Here is a 16430-nt window from a genome sequence, read left to right as displayed (position 1 = left end):
CTTCATTGCAAACTTCTTGGACAACTCCCTTTTCAACCTATCTATTTCCTGTTTGCAATCACCTGCTATCAACATGTCATTAACATATAGTAATAGAATGATGTAGGAGTCATCAAACTTCTTCACATAATAGCAATGATCTGTCTGACACCTCAAGAAACAATTACTACTCATAAAAGTATCAAACTTCTTATACCGTTGTCTTGGAGCCTATTTAAGACCATACATGCTCTTTTGAAGTTTGCACACCATTTTCTCCTTTCCATGTGCTTTGAAACCCTTTGGCTGCATTGTTGGAAGATGAGCCCAAGCCCATAAGATATGTGTGGTGGCCTCAACATCTTATCTTCTTGTTTAGTCATTACCTATTGGTTATTTGACAACCTTACTACTACCATCCTTTATTTGACTCTCACATACATCTTTGGGATAACCTTTTATGTGTTGCTTCGGTTGGGAGTTTAAGTCCATCATGGTTGAGTGTTTTAAGTCCATTAAGACTTATATATACCCATGGGTCTTTTATCGCCGTCTTGTGAATGACATGCCTTTTTCATGTATCACGTCGCCGTCTTGTGAATGATAGGCATTTATCACCCATTTCTACCAGTGAGAGTCGGTGCCCGGGTTGGGACACCATGATGGAGGAGCTTATTACTACATATATGTTACCCCTTTAATTGGAATTTATTGCACCTACCATTGTCATGTGGAGGGACACAGTGATGGAGGAGTTTTTACTACACTTCTGAGCACTACGTATAGACTCACTACCTGCGAAAGATAGGAGTACCACTACCTGAGAATGATAGGAGTGTGCCCTACATCCACAATGGGTTATGACTGGAGTATGGAGAGATGTCATATGACTTGGAGTGATTTTACTCTCACTTATCGTATGCCAGTTGGGCTTCATGCAAGAGAGCACCAACATCAAGGGGGAGTGTTGGAAGATATGGAGGACTGCTATTTTATATGAGAAGATCCTATACATCATTTGCAGCAAGCTAGGAGTTCATGATGGTCTCTCACCCCCAACTTGAGGGGGAGTGTTGGAAGATGGGCCTAAGCCCACACGACCAAGGAAGGCTCACATATCCAAGTGCATTGGAAGATGGGCCCAAGCCCATAAGAGCAAGGAAGGCCCACATATCCAAGTGTGTTGGAAGATGGACCCAAACCCATAAGATATGTACCCACCATGATCACGTGAGGTGGCACTATGAGACTTACAAAATAATAAGTCTTACACAAGAAGAAGTCTTACTGAGTCACAATTATTATGGAAGGAGGTCTCACAGAAGAGTTTTAATTTAAAGGTGTTTTAGTTATATTAGTCTTCTGTTTATATTGGGTTATTTAATTATGCTAGGACTTATCTTTAAGTGTTAGAGTTTGGGTGTAATTGGGACAAAGGTAGTTTAATAGTAATTGGACTATACTACCTTCCTCTATTATAAATAGACGTTTATGTTCTTTGATTACATAAGTCAATGAAGTATTTCTCTCTTCCATAAATTCAAAATCCATCATGTAAATTTATTCTTCTAAATCACCATAAAGAAAGGTTGTCTTTACATCCAATTGCTCCAAGTGCAAGTCTTCATTTGCCACTAGTCCAAGCACTATTCTAATAGTAGTCAACTTCACAACTGGAGAGAAAATCTCAGTGTAGCGAATGCCTTTTCTTGTTGAAAGCCATTTACCACCAATCTTGCCTTGTACCACTTGCTGCTATCATGTTTATCTTTTATTCGGTACACCCATTTATTATGCAAAACCTTCTTCCCTTTTGGTAACTCGGTCAACTTCCATGTCTGATTGAATAACAGTGAATCCATCTCATCCAGCATGGCCAACTCCCACTTGGTTGATTCATCAACTTGCATGACTTCTTTATAACTCTCTGGTTCACTTTTATCAGTTAATAAAATATAATTCAATGCTGGGGGGTACCTCTGTTGTGGTATGCTAGTTCTGGTAGATCCCTTGAGTTCAGTCAAAGGAAAAGTTGAGCCCTTTGTATGTAGTAGAAGGAGAAGAGGAAGATTGATCTTTCTCTTCTAGCTGTTGTTGCTTCTTTCTATTTGGATCGATGCAGAAAATGTTAGATTGGTGCCTGGGAGTTCGAAGGGTGTGGCAGATCCAAAGAGGATTGCACCCTTTTAAGATGACTCTTCTTTGCTTTTTCTTGATCATTTTGGTTATGTGTGGCACAATCAGCGTTGGAAAGTTAGGGACCCTGAAACAAGATTTCAATGAGATTCGCCACTATTTTCCCTTCCATCACCTTGACACACATTATTGAAGATGTAGAGGAAGATGATACAGAGAAGCGGAATCCCAATGAACACTACACCCAAGGACCCAAGATCTCTGTTGAACTTAGGATCCCTTTTCTATAATTCCGATCAAGAGAAAGAAGAAAGAAAAATAAGAAAAGGGAAGAAGAGCTTTGGGGTAGAGAGAAGAAAAAAAGAAAAGAGAAAAGAGAAGTGGCGCCAAGCAAAGAGAGAGAGAGAAATTAACTCAAGAAGGAGATGTGTAACTTGATTAATTCCGAATTACAACACCTCTATTTATAGTAGAGGAAGAGATAGAGTCCTTATACAATTAGCCTTTCAATCTCCTAATTACATTCCAACTCTAACTCTCTAAGATAAGTCTATTCAAACCAATCTACTAGAAGACTAATATGAGTTGAACTAGAACTCTTTCTTCAATCACGTGAATATAAGGGAGGAGGCCAACTGGTGCCCTTATCTTTGTGGGTCCCTCATGTTCTTCCAATTTATCGTGATAAGGTTGCCAGCTCGTGAGATATTTGTGGGTCTCACTTGATCTTCAAGTCTTCTAACTCAATTAATATTGTGCTTCTTAACTGCTTAACTAGTGCTGGCTTGGGTGAGGACTCTTCTTGGTGTCCCACGTCCTCATGGTGGGTCACACCAGCTCGAGCACCATGGTGGGTCCCACATTGTAACACTCCCCGGTGAGAAGACATTATAAATGCCCAACTTGCTGCATATGGTAGACATAATCTTGTGAGTGATCGACTTGGTGAGAATATCTGCAACTTGACTTTGTGATGATATATGCTTTAGAGATAAGAAACCTGTTTGGAACTTTTCTTGTATAAAATGGCAATCCACTTCAATATGTTTTGTTCTTTCATGGAAGACTGGATTCGATATAATGTGTATTGCTGCTTGATTATCATAGTATAGATCTATTGGAGTTTCTTTGTTGAATCCAAATTTAGTGAGAAAAGATCTTATCCATAAGAGTTTACTAACAGTATGTGCCATGGCTCTGTATTCCACTTTTGTACTAGACCGTGCTACTACATTTTGCTTCTTGCTTTTCCATGTAACCAAATTCCTTGCAACCATCGTACAAAATCCCGAAGTAGATTTTCTGTCATCCGGGGATCCAACCCAGTCAGCATCTAAGAATCCTTCGATGTTGAAGTGACCATGGTTTTTATGGAGAAGCCCTATTCCTGGAGCTCCTTTCAGATATCGTAGTATCCTTTCAAGTGCTTGCCAATGACTAAATTGTGGCTTGTGCATGTATTGACTTACTACACTTACTGCATATGAAATATCCGGCTTTGTTACACATAGGTAAATAAGTCTTCCCACTAGTCTTTGATATTTCCCAATATCTACATCTTCTTCAGTGCTTCCACATAATTTTGTATTTGACTCCATAGGAGTGTCTGCTGGTTTGCATCCCATCATAAATGTCTCCTCTAGTAGATCCAGGGCATACTTCCTTTGGGATAGCACAATCCCATGTCTGGATTGTAATACTTCAATACCCAAAAAATATTTGAGTAGTCCAAGATCCTTCATCTTGAATTTAGCACATATTTTTTCCTTTGTTGTCTGGATGCCCTCGGAATCACTACCAGTTAAAATAATATCTTCAACATATACAGCCAGAATCACTTTACCTCTCTATGTATTTTCAATAAATACTGAGTAATCTCTAGAGCATCTATAAAAGTCGGCCTATATGAGGACTTGACTAAATTTCTCAAACCATACCCGAGGGGACTGGTTTAGACCATATAATTTTTTTTAGGAGGCATACTGACTCCCCCTCAACCACATACCCAGGTGGTTGTTGCATATAAATTTCTTCTTTAATATCACCATTAAGAAATGCATTTTTCACATCAAGGTGGTATATCAGCCATGATGAATTGCCTGCCAGAGATAATAATATACGTACTGAGTTCATTTTTACCAGTGGAGAGACGGTTTCTTCATAATTAATTCCATAACACTGAGTATAACCTTTGGCAAACAGTCGAGCCTTCAGTCGTACAATTGACCCATCTAGATTATGTTTGACAATATAAACCCATTGGCAACCAATGGGATTTTTTTCTATTGGAAGAGGAACCGGTGACCATGTATGATTGTCATTAAGTGCCTTCATTTCTTCATCCATTGCTGCCTTCCACCCTTGATGTTGTAGAGCCTCCTGATAGGATTGTGGAAAAGATATGAAGGAAATAAAAGAAAGAAACTGACAACATAAAGGTGAGAGGCGATGATGAGACACAAAATTTGAAATGGGATGAAAAGTAGAAGGTCTAGTGCATGATCTAGGTTCTTTCCTTATAGCAATAGGACGAGTATCATATTGAGGGCCAAAAATAACCAGTGATGAAGGACTTACCTTTGTTGGATATGTTAACTTGGCAGGTGTGGTGTCGGCCACTTGCTTTGGGGGTTGAATAATCTCTGTATTATGAGGCACAATCGGTCGAGGAGAACCTGATACTGAGGACAGACCAGGAGGAGCACTATCAGAATAAAATAAGGAGTTTTCAAAAAATGTTACATCGCAGGACACAAATAAACGTTGATGAGTAGGACTATAAAAAACATAACCCGTTTGTGTGCGAGAGTATCCCAAGAAGATACACTTAATAGATTTAGGATCAAGTTTGCTATGTCTAGGAAATGAATTATGAACAAAACATTGACATCCGAAGACTTTCAAAGGTAGTGAAAATGGATCATCATTTGGTCATAATCTAGAGTAAGGTGATTTATTACCAAGAACGGAAGATGGTAGACGATTTATAAGAAAACAAGCCATAAGGACTGCATGAGGCCAATAAAATTATGGAACTTTTCATGGCATATAATAAAACTTGAACTACCTCAAGAATATGACAATTTTCCAGTTCGGCTACACCATTTTGTTGATGAGTGTAGATGCATGATGTTTGATGGATAATGCCATTTTCTCGACAAAAAGAATCAAGATCTTTGGAAACATACTCTTATGCATTATCAAACTAGAGAATTTTTATTTTCTGACCAAATTGTGTAAGTACCATAGCCTGAAATGGCTTAAAAATAAATGGTATCTCATAACACTCCTTAAATATAAACAACCAAGTTGTGCGAGTGAAATCATCAATAAATGTAATAAAATATTTTGCTTGAGAAATGTTGGAGACACTCAAGGGCCCTGAAACATCAGCATGAATTCAAGAAAATGGAGTAACACTTTTGACTTCTGGACGAGGAGAGTATACTGCTTTGATGTTTACTCAATTGAAAAACGTCACAATGAAATTCTGACCTTACTTTAAGAGAAGGAAACATATAATGAAGAGACTGTGCAGATGGATGTCCCAACTGATTATGCCATAATCGTGTCTCATTTTCAGTAGTGGAAACCATATTCATTTTTGGTACGTCCAAGTAGTAAAGCCCCCCTTGTTCATGGCCTCCACCAATCACCTGCTTCGTTATAAGATCTTGAAACACACATGAAGTGGGTGAGAAGGTAACAGAGCAATTAAAATATTTTGTCAGCTGACTAACAGATAATAGATTCAAATGGAAAGTAGGAACACAAAGAATATCAGTGAGTGGAAGTGATGGTGTGACAGAAGTGGAACCTTTCCCTTGGACTTTGGTTTGAGAACCATAAACTATGGTAACAAACTTGTGTGAAAGACTCGGATATAGAGAAAGTAATAAATTTTTGTTACCTGTAAGATGCTCAGAGGCTCCTGAGTCAATTATCCAGGATGAAGATGAGGCAGATAACATACCTGAAGTGGTAGTGGCAGTAGTAGTTGCGGAGGAACTAGGAGAAGAACCCAACATTGTCTTCATCTTTTGAAATAGCTCATATTCTTCATCAGTTTAATTTTTCAGTGCTGCTGATTTTGTGGGCTGTTCTTCTTTTGTATCACTTACAAAGGCTTGATTAGCCCTTGTCAATTCTAACTGTCCATTGTCTTTATAGCATATCTCTTTATAATGGCCATATTGTCCACAGTAACTGCATGCCTTGGAATCCTTGTATTAGCATCGATCTATAGTGTGGCCAAATCTTTTACAATGAGTACACTCTTTCCCATCTGCTCTGCTAGCACCAGTCCTTCCACCTCTTCCTTTGCCTCCTCTATAACCTCTGCCTCGGGCTCGACCACGGTCAGATGATGATCCTCTATGATCAGAATACATAGCGGATGATACTTCAATAGTGGAGGAAGAAGTATCTAGAATACGAAGTAGTGTTGCACATACATCATCAAACTTGGGGACAACAGAAGCACTCAATAGTTGACTCTTGGCAATCTCAAGATGGGGTTTAATATTTGCAAGGCAAATAGCAGTAATTAAGGCTTCTTTTTGGTTGTCTTGGATAGAAATATCTGTGGTTGAAGGCTGAACTAACTTCCACTCTTGAAGAAAGCCTCTAAAGCAGGCCAAGTACTCATGGATATTTTCTCCTTGTTTAGTATTCAACATTCTTTGGAGAATGTCATATGGTCTATGTAGAGTATCTGGGCAAGAGTACAGTTTAGCACATGTCTCCCAAATTTGTCTAGCAGTGTTGAGATGAATGACATTGTTGGAGACATGTTCTTTCATGCTATTTATTAGCCAACTAATCACCAAAGTACCATTTTTCAAACATTTGTTATAAAAAATATCATCTTCATCAATAGGTGGTCCTCAGGTGGTGAGGTGACTAAGTAGGTCTTTTTTTATAAGAAACCTCCGAACCGATGTTGACCAACGCATAAAATTTGATACCCCATGTAAGGGTATGGTGGTAATTTTCACTATATCACTTTTGATATTCATATTGTCTTCAGCCATGATAGACCCTTCTTCAAAAAATGCTAATAATTACACTAAGTAGTATTCCTCAAACAACTCAATGTATGGGGAATTTTAGCATTGGTGCTAAATTATCATTCTGATTTTTTTCTCTAATACCATTCATAAGAGACTCAATAACAATCTTCTATATCAGGGGACTCTTGTTCCCACGAAAAAAAATTCAATAATTTGATCATGGACTGGTCTCGGTTAACAAAATTTCCAAACCGACAAAACTATTTTGATAGCTTCTTCTAGACAGAGAGGCATGCATATCCATAATATAATAAGATGAAAGAATTTACATACTCATCATTAAATCATCTTCTAAATTCGGAAACTAGTAACATGAACAAAAAAAATTAAGCACTTATCTCACGTCTTGTGATCTTCCTTCACAAAAGAGCTTTCTTTGAGTGGTGTTGATCATCACTTCTTTAGAGCATTCCTTTGATGAGGGATCCTAAATTTGATGCTCTGATACCATGTTGAATTTAGGATCCCTTTTCCATAATTCTGAGCAAGAGAAAGAAGAAAGAAAAAGAAGAAAAGGGAAGAAGAACTCTCGGGTAGAGAGAAGAAAAAAGAAAAGAGAAAAGAGAGGTGGTGCCAAGCAAAGAGAGAGAGAGAGATTAACTCATGAAGGAGATGTGTAAATTGATTAATTCCAAATTAAAACACCTCTATTTACAGTAGAGGAAGAGATAGAGTCCTTATACAATTAGCCTTTCAATCTTCTAATTACATTCTAACTCTAACTCTCTAAGATAAGTCTATTCAAACCAATCTACTAGAAGACTAATATGAGTTGAACTAGAGATATTGGTTCAATCACTTGAATATAAGGGAGGAGGCCAGCTCATGGCCTTATCTTTGTGGGTCCCTCATGATCTTCCAGCTTATCTTGATAAGGTTGCTAGCTCGTTAGATATTTGTGGGTCCCACTTGATCTTCAAGTCTTCTAACTCAATTCAGCATGTGCTTCTTAACTCCTTAACTTGTGCTAGCTTGGGTGAGGACTCTTCTTGGTGTCCCACGTCCTCATGGTGGGTCCCACTAGCTCGAGCACCATGGTGGATCCTACATTGTAACAATCTCTGATTGGGATGAGTACTGGGCTCGGTCGCTGTGATAGAACCTGGACTTTTCCAATTTCATTACCCCTTGCAATGCTCGTGTTCTCCTAGTCACTGCTTCATCTCCCAATGAATGTGAGAACCCCATCGAGGATCATTACCTCCTCAAATCTATTAAAAACAAGACTGATTACCACTGTCTTTACGTGATCAAGGCCTTATGCAACATGGCCCTCCTTGATGCCAAGATGTTCCAGAAGCTTTTGTTGTCCTATCTAGAAGTTGAGTTCCTATGGTGGATGGAAAGTGATGCCATGTTCACTGCATGGTTTCAGAGCTGATACAAAGACTGCAACCTAGTAATTCATGGATGGAACGAGATGGTTTTGATATTAAAAATTGGATCGACCTCAGCATTGGCAGCTTCTTACTGAGAGCATTAGAGCTTGATATCCTCAATGTTAGGGCACCCATGGGACCCATTGGGAAGATAAAAAATGAAGCCGATAAGCTTCTCACCAGCTTCCTAAGGATCGCCCTATATTGGATGCCAACAATCAATCAGCCATACTCCAATGCTCCCCCTACACTGAGTCAATATGCGGATTGACCTCCACGATAAGGTCACTCCCGCCCCCCTCCCAGGGGTGTGGGGTAGAGCCTCTGCTTGGTCCATGATATATTAACTACTATTTTAAAGGCAGTTTGAGAATTTTACTCTTGTATTGCGGTTGCCCTAATTTTTTCTTTAAATTTGGGAGCCCTGTTGTTAGGGTTTTATCATCACCGAGAATGAGTTGTAGTTGCAGCCCAAGAGAGGTAAGACAAAAGCAACGGAAGACAGGACGTAGTCTCACCTTGAGGCGAACCTGTATAAATCTTGTTGTGTTTTTCTGTGTTTGCTTTTGCTTTCATCTGCAATTGTTATTATTTATCTCTTTAGTTTGGAATTAAAACGTCCAATTCCTAACAAGTGGTATTAGAGCTTTGGTTTGTGATTGAGAGCAATGGCTAGTGGAGAAGGATTGACACTTGAAATCAACAAGTTCGATGGTATGGATTTTGCGTTCTAGAGAATGCAGATCGAAGATTACTAGTGCAATAAAAAGCTGATTGAACCACTTTGGGATATGAAACCAGAAGGTATGAAAGATGATGGGTAGAATCTCCTTGATAGATAGGTGTTGGGAGTAGTCTGGTTAACATTGTCGAAGAACGTTGTCACAATGTGGTGTTGGAGAAAACCACAACGGGGATGATGAAGATTTTGTTCGACATGTATGAGAAGCCTTTCACAAATAATAATATACATCTCATGAAAAACCTCTTCAATTTAAAGATGACCAAAAAAAATTAGTGGCATCGTATTTGAAAGAGTTTAGCATGATTGTCAATCAATTGACCTCCATTCAAATTAAATTTGATGATGAGGTTCATGCTTTAATTCTTTGGGTGTTTCTGCCAAATTGTTGGGAGCCTATGAGGGCTGTTGTCAGTAACATCTATGAAAAGTCTCATATAAATCTTTATTTTGCTCATCTTTTCTAGAATCTGCCAAAGCCTGAGGAAAAGGAGGAACTGGTTTATAATCGGAAAGAGGTGAAAACATACGCTTAGGTACGTCGTCATCATTGGGAATGTTCCTGTCAGCAATGACGTTTTTCTCCTTTTCTTGCTCCGACAAAGCAGGGGCTGCCTTTACCGGAATCTCAACCTCTTTACCACTTCTCAAAAAGATTGCACTTGCATTTTCTCTTGAATTTACTACTGTTGGAAGATAAGATCAAGCCCAAACGACCAAGGAATACCCACATATGTAAGATTATTATAAGATGGGTAACATGACCAAGGAAGACCCACAAGATGGGCCCAAGCCCATAAGAAGAAGGACCCTCAATGATTACCAAGAGCTGGCATCCTTATCACATCAGTTGGAAGATCAAGAAGGACTCACAAAAGTATATTTATCTTAGGGTCACGACCAAGTAGAGTTTTAGTTTAAATTTTATTTGTCTTTTATCAATATCGAGTAACCTAATTATGTTTGGACTTACCTTAAGTGTTAGAGTTTGAGTGTAGTTGGGACAAGGGTAGTTTTATTGTAATTGGACTCTACTACCTTCCTCTATTATAAATAGAGGTTATTGTACTATGATTACAACAAGTTATTGATGTCTATGAAGTATTTCACTTTTCTATAAATTCAACATGGTATCAGAGCAGGTTCTGTGAGTTGACTTGGTCAACTCACAGAGGTAATTTGATTTTTTTCTCTAAACCCTAAACCCTAGGTCTAGGTTCGTAGTTATTTTTTTCAGTCCCTACACCCGTAGATTACTTTGCATTTTTTAATTTATGATCTAAAGCTCCAATTTCACAATTGTACCTAAAAAAGGGAGTTTAGAATACTCCCTTACATTGTGATTGAATTTTGACATTTGACTATTATTGTCGAAAGATAGGGCCCAAACCCTCACGAGCAAGGAAGACCCACATATCCAAGTGTGTTGGAAGGTAGGCCCAAGCCCATAAAACCAAGGAAGACCCATGCATCCAAGAGATATAGAAGACGGGCTGAAGGCCCACATATCAAGGAGAAGGGCCATAGGCCCACATACAATGATGACAAGATGGTAAATAAAGAGTCATATCATAGAGATGGCATCGATGTAATTAGATTAAAGTTTCAGGGTTAAAACCTTAAACCCTAAGTTCAGGGGTATTATTGTAATACAATAGTTTCATTAATCTATAAATAAAGTTTCAGAGGGAGGGTTAGGAAATCAAGTCCATAACCCATTCTTCCTCTGATTTTCTCCCAATAGGACTTTCTCCCTTTTTTCTCCATGAGCTAAATTCATAGAGTCATAAAAGACAACATGGTATCAGAGCTTTGATTTTCAGGATTCCGATTATGGTTTTTCAAGTTTCATTCTCCTCCGTTTAGGTTTAGAAAATATTTTTTCTCTTTTATTTCTTAGTCTCATGCCCAGTTTTTTTTTTTGCATTCGTGTTTTGATTAAAGCGTATTATCCACCATCTACCTTAGAATTCAGTTTTTATAGTTTGTTCTTGTTGCTGGTCTGTGCTCTGCCGTGAGTAGTAGTACTGTTACTCTTCTTGCCAAAGAAGACGACCTTGCTATCCGGTTGTCTCTGTTTATCATTTTCTTTCGCCGACGGGATGTTATCTTTCTCAGCGCTACAACAGCATGCATGGGATGCGTCTAACCCATTAAATCGCTCTTACGGATTTTGTAAGAATTCTCTACCCATCAGCGAAAGAGAGAGTACCTCGTCTCTCGTACAGTAGATGAAAAAATCTCCCACCTCGTGGCTAAATTCTCCACAGAGACCTTGGTGCCAAAGGACTTGGCGAATTCACGGCAATGTTGCTGAGGCCATTGAGACCAACATGAAGGCTAGGCTCAGAGAGGCCAAAGTATTTGAGCGGGTTGTAGGCGGTCATACTGGCACAGAGGACCGTCAAGAATTCTGGTTGCGGGAAGAACCTCCAACTGGATCAACAGAAGATACACCATCTTCGGCGTCGGGGAAGAAGACGTTCTGCAGCTTAATTCGGGTCCAACTGTTTTTGGACTCGTCACCTACTATGATTTTTTCGACATTGTGGGATGTTGTTGCCCTCAGAAAATAATATCTTCATTGTTGATTCTCTGCTAAATCCTGCCGTTTCTGCTGCTCCATTAACAGATTAAAGTTTCCCTTCCCGACTTCTTCTCCGGGATATTCGGTCTTATTAACAATACGAAGACTTCCACCTCAGCAGCACCAGGCCAACTCAGCAACAGCAACAACACTCAGCTCTCCACCTCAGCAGCTCCTCCAGAAGAATCCCGAAGGTGTCAATGAGCCATGCATTCCAGAAAAATCTAGAATACTGTATCATATGTAATGTACTCCAGAAGAGTCTAGAGTAATCTCTGTATTGTATAAATACATCATCTTGTAATCAGATTTGAATGAGGGAAACAATTTTATCAATTGATCCATTGTATCTTCATCTCTTTCAACATGGTATCTAGAGCCGTGTAAGGACTCACGTCCATCGTCACCCATGGCTGAATCCCCAAATATCCCCACATTCTCCCTCCCGTCCCCCTCCCATTTCCTCACTGTCAAACTCAACCACGAAAATTACCTGTTGTGGAAGGCTCAGCTCATGCCTTACCTCCACAGTCAGAACGCTTTCGGCTACATTGATGGTTCTGTCGTTGCCCCCAAATGTCTTGCTGATTCTCCTGCCGACCACCCTTCCTCCTATTCCATTTGGAAACAACACGATCAAGCCCTCATGTCCGTCCTCATTTCTTCCCTCTCCGAGCCCCTAATCTCCCCTATCGTCGAAGCCTCTACCTCCCGAGACATCTGGCTCATCCTTGAAAATCTCTTCGCCTCCAAATCTCAGGCTCGCGTGGTGCACCTACAATATCAACTCACGAGCCTAAAAAAAGGGTCGGATTCCATCACCGATTATTATCAGAAAGCAAAACTCCTCCAAGACACGCTCGCGGCGGCCGACAAGGTCCTCTCCTCCTCGGATTTCATCACCTACCTGCTGGCTGGTCTCGGAACCGATTTTGATTCCGTTGTAACCTCCCTCATGACCTGTTTGGATCCCCTTTCGCCTTCCCAGGTCTACGGCCATCTCCTTAGCCATGAATCCTGCCTCCTCCATCACCAAACCCTCCTCCCGGCCTCCCCTGAACTTTCGGTGAATGCCACTGTGTCTCTCCCGTCGAACCCCAACGCCAGAGGCAGGGGTTTCGACCAACACGGCTCTCACGACAGAGGGGGCTCCTGCACCCGTGGGCGTGGTCGCTCTGGTGATCATGCCCCATCTTCCCCCTTTTCCCCCCATCGTCCCCAGTGTCAAATCTGTCACAGTCCAGATCATCTGGCCCTACATTGCTACCACCGCTTTGATCATTCATATCAGGCGGCCTCACCTCCTTCCTTAGCGGCCCACCTTACTTCTGCCCCTTTTTTTCTCACACTCCTCCCTCCCATGCTTCTACCCCTCCTGTTGATCACAACTGGTATCCTGACTCGGCCTCGACTCATCACTTTACTCATAACTTTTCCAATTTATCCATCAATCCTACGAAGTATAAAGGCGATGATCAAGTTCGCGTTGGTGATGGTAAATCTCTCCCTATTCATCACGTTGGCAGCTCTGTTCTTCCATCCAATTTTGGCACTCTTCTCCTCCCTCAACTTTATCATGTTCCGTCTATTTCTAAGAATTTAATTTCTGTTAAAAAAATTTGTGAAGATAATTCTGTATTTTTTGAATTTCATTCCTCTTATTTCTTTGTGAAGGATTGCCGTACCCAGAAAATTCTTCTGCGCGGACCTACTAGTCAAGGCCTGTAGTCTTCCCTCCCGCCACTTCTTATCAAGCTCATACTGGGTCCTGAGTCTCTCCCTCTCAATGGCACGCTCATTTGGGTCATCCCTCCATGCAATTAGTCCACCGCATCATCTCCAAGCTCTCACTTCCAGTCACGCGTTCTCCACAACCCGGGTTATGCTCTTCCTGCTGTCAGGCCAAACTTCATCAACTACCGTATTCATCCTCTCCATCTTGGATGACTGTTCCTCTCCAAATTTTATTTGCCGATGTATGGGGTCCTGCCCCCACTGTGTCTAGGGGTGGTTTTCGCTACTACCTCTTTTTTTTTATGATTTCAGTCGGTTTACGTGGCTTTTTCCTTTATAATGTAAATCCGTTGTTGTCAAAATATTTTTATCCTTCAAGTCTCAAGTTGAAAATTTACTTCATACCAAAATTCGTGCCCTACAATCTGATTGGGGTGGTGAATTCCGGTCCCTTCATACTGTCTTACAGTCTCTTGGCATTTCACATCGCTTGGCTTGTCCTTATGCCCACTCTCAAAATGGTTCCGTGGAGAGGAAACATCGCCACATTGTCAAAACTGGTCTTGCCCTTCTTGCCCATTCCTTTGCTCCTCAGAAATATTGGTTTGATGCCTTCATTACTGTTGCCTACCTAATTAATCGCTTACCCACCGTGGTGTTAGATCACAAATCGCCCTTTGAAAAATTGTGGAACCGTCAGCCCAATTACAAATTCTTGAAAAAATTTGGTTGTCTCTGTTGGCCTAATCTTCATCCCTATAATCGGCACAAAATGGACTATCGGTCTCTTCCTTGTGTCTTTCTTGGTTACAGCCCTCATCACCTTGGCTACTTATGCTATCATCTCCCTACCTCTCGTATGTATGTCTCCCGAGAGGTTTTGTTTGATAAAACTGTGTTTCCCTTTCAATCCCTCCCATCCCTCCCCTCTCCTTCATCACCTACTCCTCTGCCCTCCTCTTCTGTCCTTTTACAACCCTCTCCCACTGCCACTCCCAATCCTATCACTCCTTCCTCCCCTGATTTCACTGCACCTTCCCCTCCTCATACCTCACCAGCTCGACCCACTTCTCCCCTCTTACCACTGCCCTCTTCTCCCCCTCGTGCGCCTGTACTTCCTGCGTCTTCCTTCGTCTCCTCTTCCCCTATTTCCCGCCCTCACTCTATGCACACCCTATCCAAATCCCACCTCCATTTTCCCAAAGTCCGGACCGACGGTACCGTTGCCTGGCCGCCTCCTCACGCCCTCCTCACCTCCTGTGTCCCTCCTGATGAACCCTCCTCTGTCACTAAAGCTTCAAAATACCCGGAATGGCGTCGCGCGATGCAACTCGAATTCGAAGCCCTTCTCTCCAACAATACCCGGACCCTAGTTCCTCCCTCCCCCTCTCAGCATGTTGAGGGCTACCGCTGGATCTTCAAAACCAAATACCTGTCAAATGGCTTGGTCGAGCGACGCAAAGCGCGACTTGTTGCCAAGGGCTACAGTCAGCTCGAGGGCTTGGACTATTCCGAGACTTTCAGTCCAGTTGTCAAACCAACAACCATCAGGTTAGTTCTTTCCATTGCCCTCTCTCACAGTTGGTCGGTTCATCAATTAGATATTCAAAATGCTTTTCTTCATGGCACATTGGATGAAACAGTGTTTATGTCTCAACCAAGTGGCTTTGTTCATCCTCAATTTCCCACTTATGTCTGCAAGCTTAGTCGCGCTCTCTACGGCCTTAAACAGGCCCCCCGTGCATGGTATGCTCGTCTGAGTAGCAAACTCCTTGAATTTGGCTTTGTCATCTCCAAATCTGACACTTCTTTATTTATCTACCGCCATCAGTCTTGTATCTTTTAGTCTATGTTGATGACATTCTCCTCACTGGCTCTGATAACTCTGCCATTACTCATCTTGTTCAATTGCTTAGTGCTGATTTTCCTGTCAAAGATCTTGGTGATCTTCATTACTACCTGGGGATTGAGTGTCACAGAACTGCGGATCGGATTTTCCTGTCCCAACGAAAATATATCCTTGATTTACTACACAAGACCAGTATGGCTAATTGTAAACCTGTTGGTACTCCTATGTCTCCCTCCACTAAACTTTCTGCTTTCGATTCTACTTCTATGGAAGATCCTTCTCTATACAGGAGTGTGGTGGGAAGCCTCCAATATCTTCTCTTCACTCAGCCTGATTTAGCTTCTCTGTCAATCGGGTTTGTCAATTTATGCATGCTCCTTGTCTTTCTCATTGGCAATCCGTGAAACGGATCATATGGTATTTGAAACAGACTCTGGATTATGGTTTGACTCTCTCTCCTTCACCGTCCCCTGTTCTAGCTGCCTTCTCCGATGCTGACTGGGCAGGTTGCCCCGACGATCGGAAATCTACCAGTGGCTACTGCTTATTTTATGGCACAAATCTCATCTGCTGGAGTTTAAAAAAATAGACTACTATCGCTCGGTCCAGCACGGAGGCTGAATACAAGACCTTGGCTCATGCTACGTGTGAACTAGTTTGGGTCCAATCCTTATTGTCTGAATTGGGAGTCTACTTATCGCAGCCACCTACTCTCTATTGTGATAATCTGGGGGCCACCTACTTATCTGTGAATCCTGTGATGCACTCTCGCACCAAGCATGTCGACATTGATTACCATTTTGTTCGTGATCGTGTCCATAACAAGACTCTTCATGTTTCCTTCCTTTCCAGTAAAGACCAGCTCGCAGATGTCTTTACCAAGCCCCTGTCCACCACCAGATTTTGCACACTCAGATTGAGCCTCACAGTCCTGCTAGACCTACTGGGCTTG

The 16430-nt window shown here is 41.3% G+C and overlaps 1 pseudogene; it reads left to right on the top strand.

Annotated features, from left to right (window-relative positions):
- The first annotated feature begins 2170 nt into the window (after positions 1–2170).
- LOC137955011 (xyloglucan 6-xylosyltransferase 2-like) lies at positions 2171–8905 on the top strand (annotated as a pseudogene).
- The last annotated feature ends 7525 nt before the right edge of the window (positions 8906–16430 follow it).

The sequence above is a fragment of the Aristolochia californica genome, unplaced genomic scaffold (assembly GCF_029961685.1).
Source record: "Aristolochia californica isolate CCGP_79_NKW_82.1479 unplaced genomic scaffold, dmAriCali1.0.hap1 SCAF_2, whole genome shotgun sequence".
In the NCBI taxonomy this organism is placed as follows: domain Eukaryota; kingdom Viridiplantae; phylum Streptophyta; class Magnoliopsida; order Piperales; family Aristolochiaceae; genus Aristolochia; species Aristolochia californica.
This window is presented reverse-complemented; position numbering and strand designations above follow the sequence as displayed.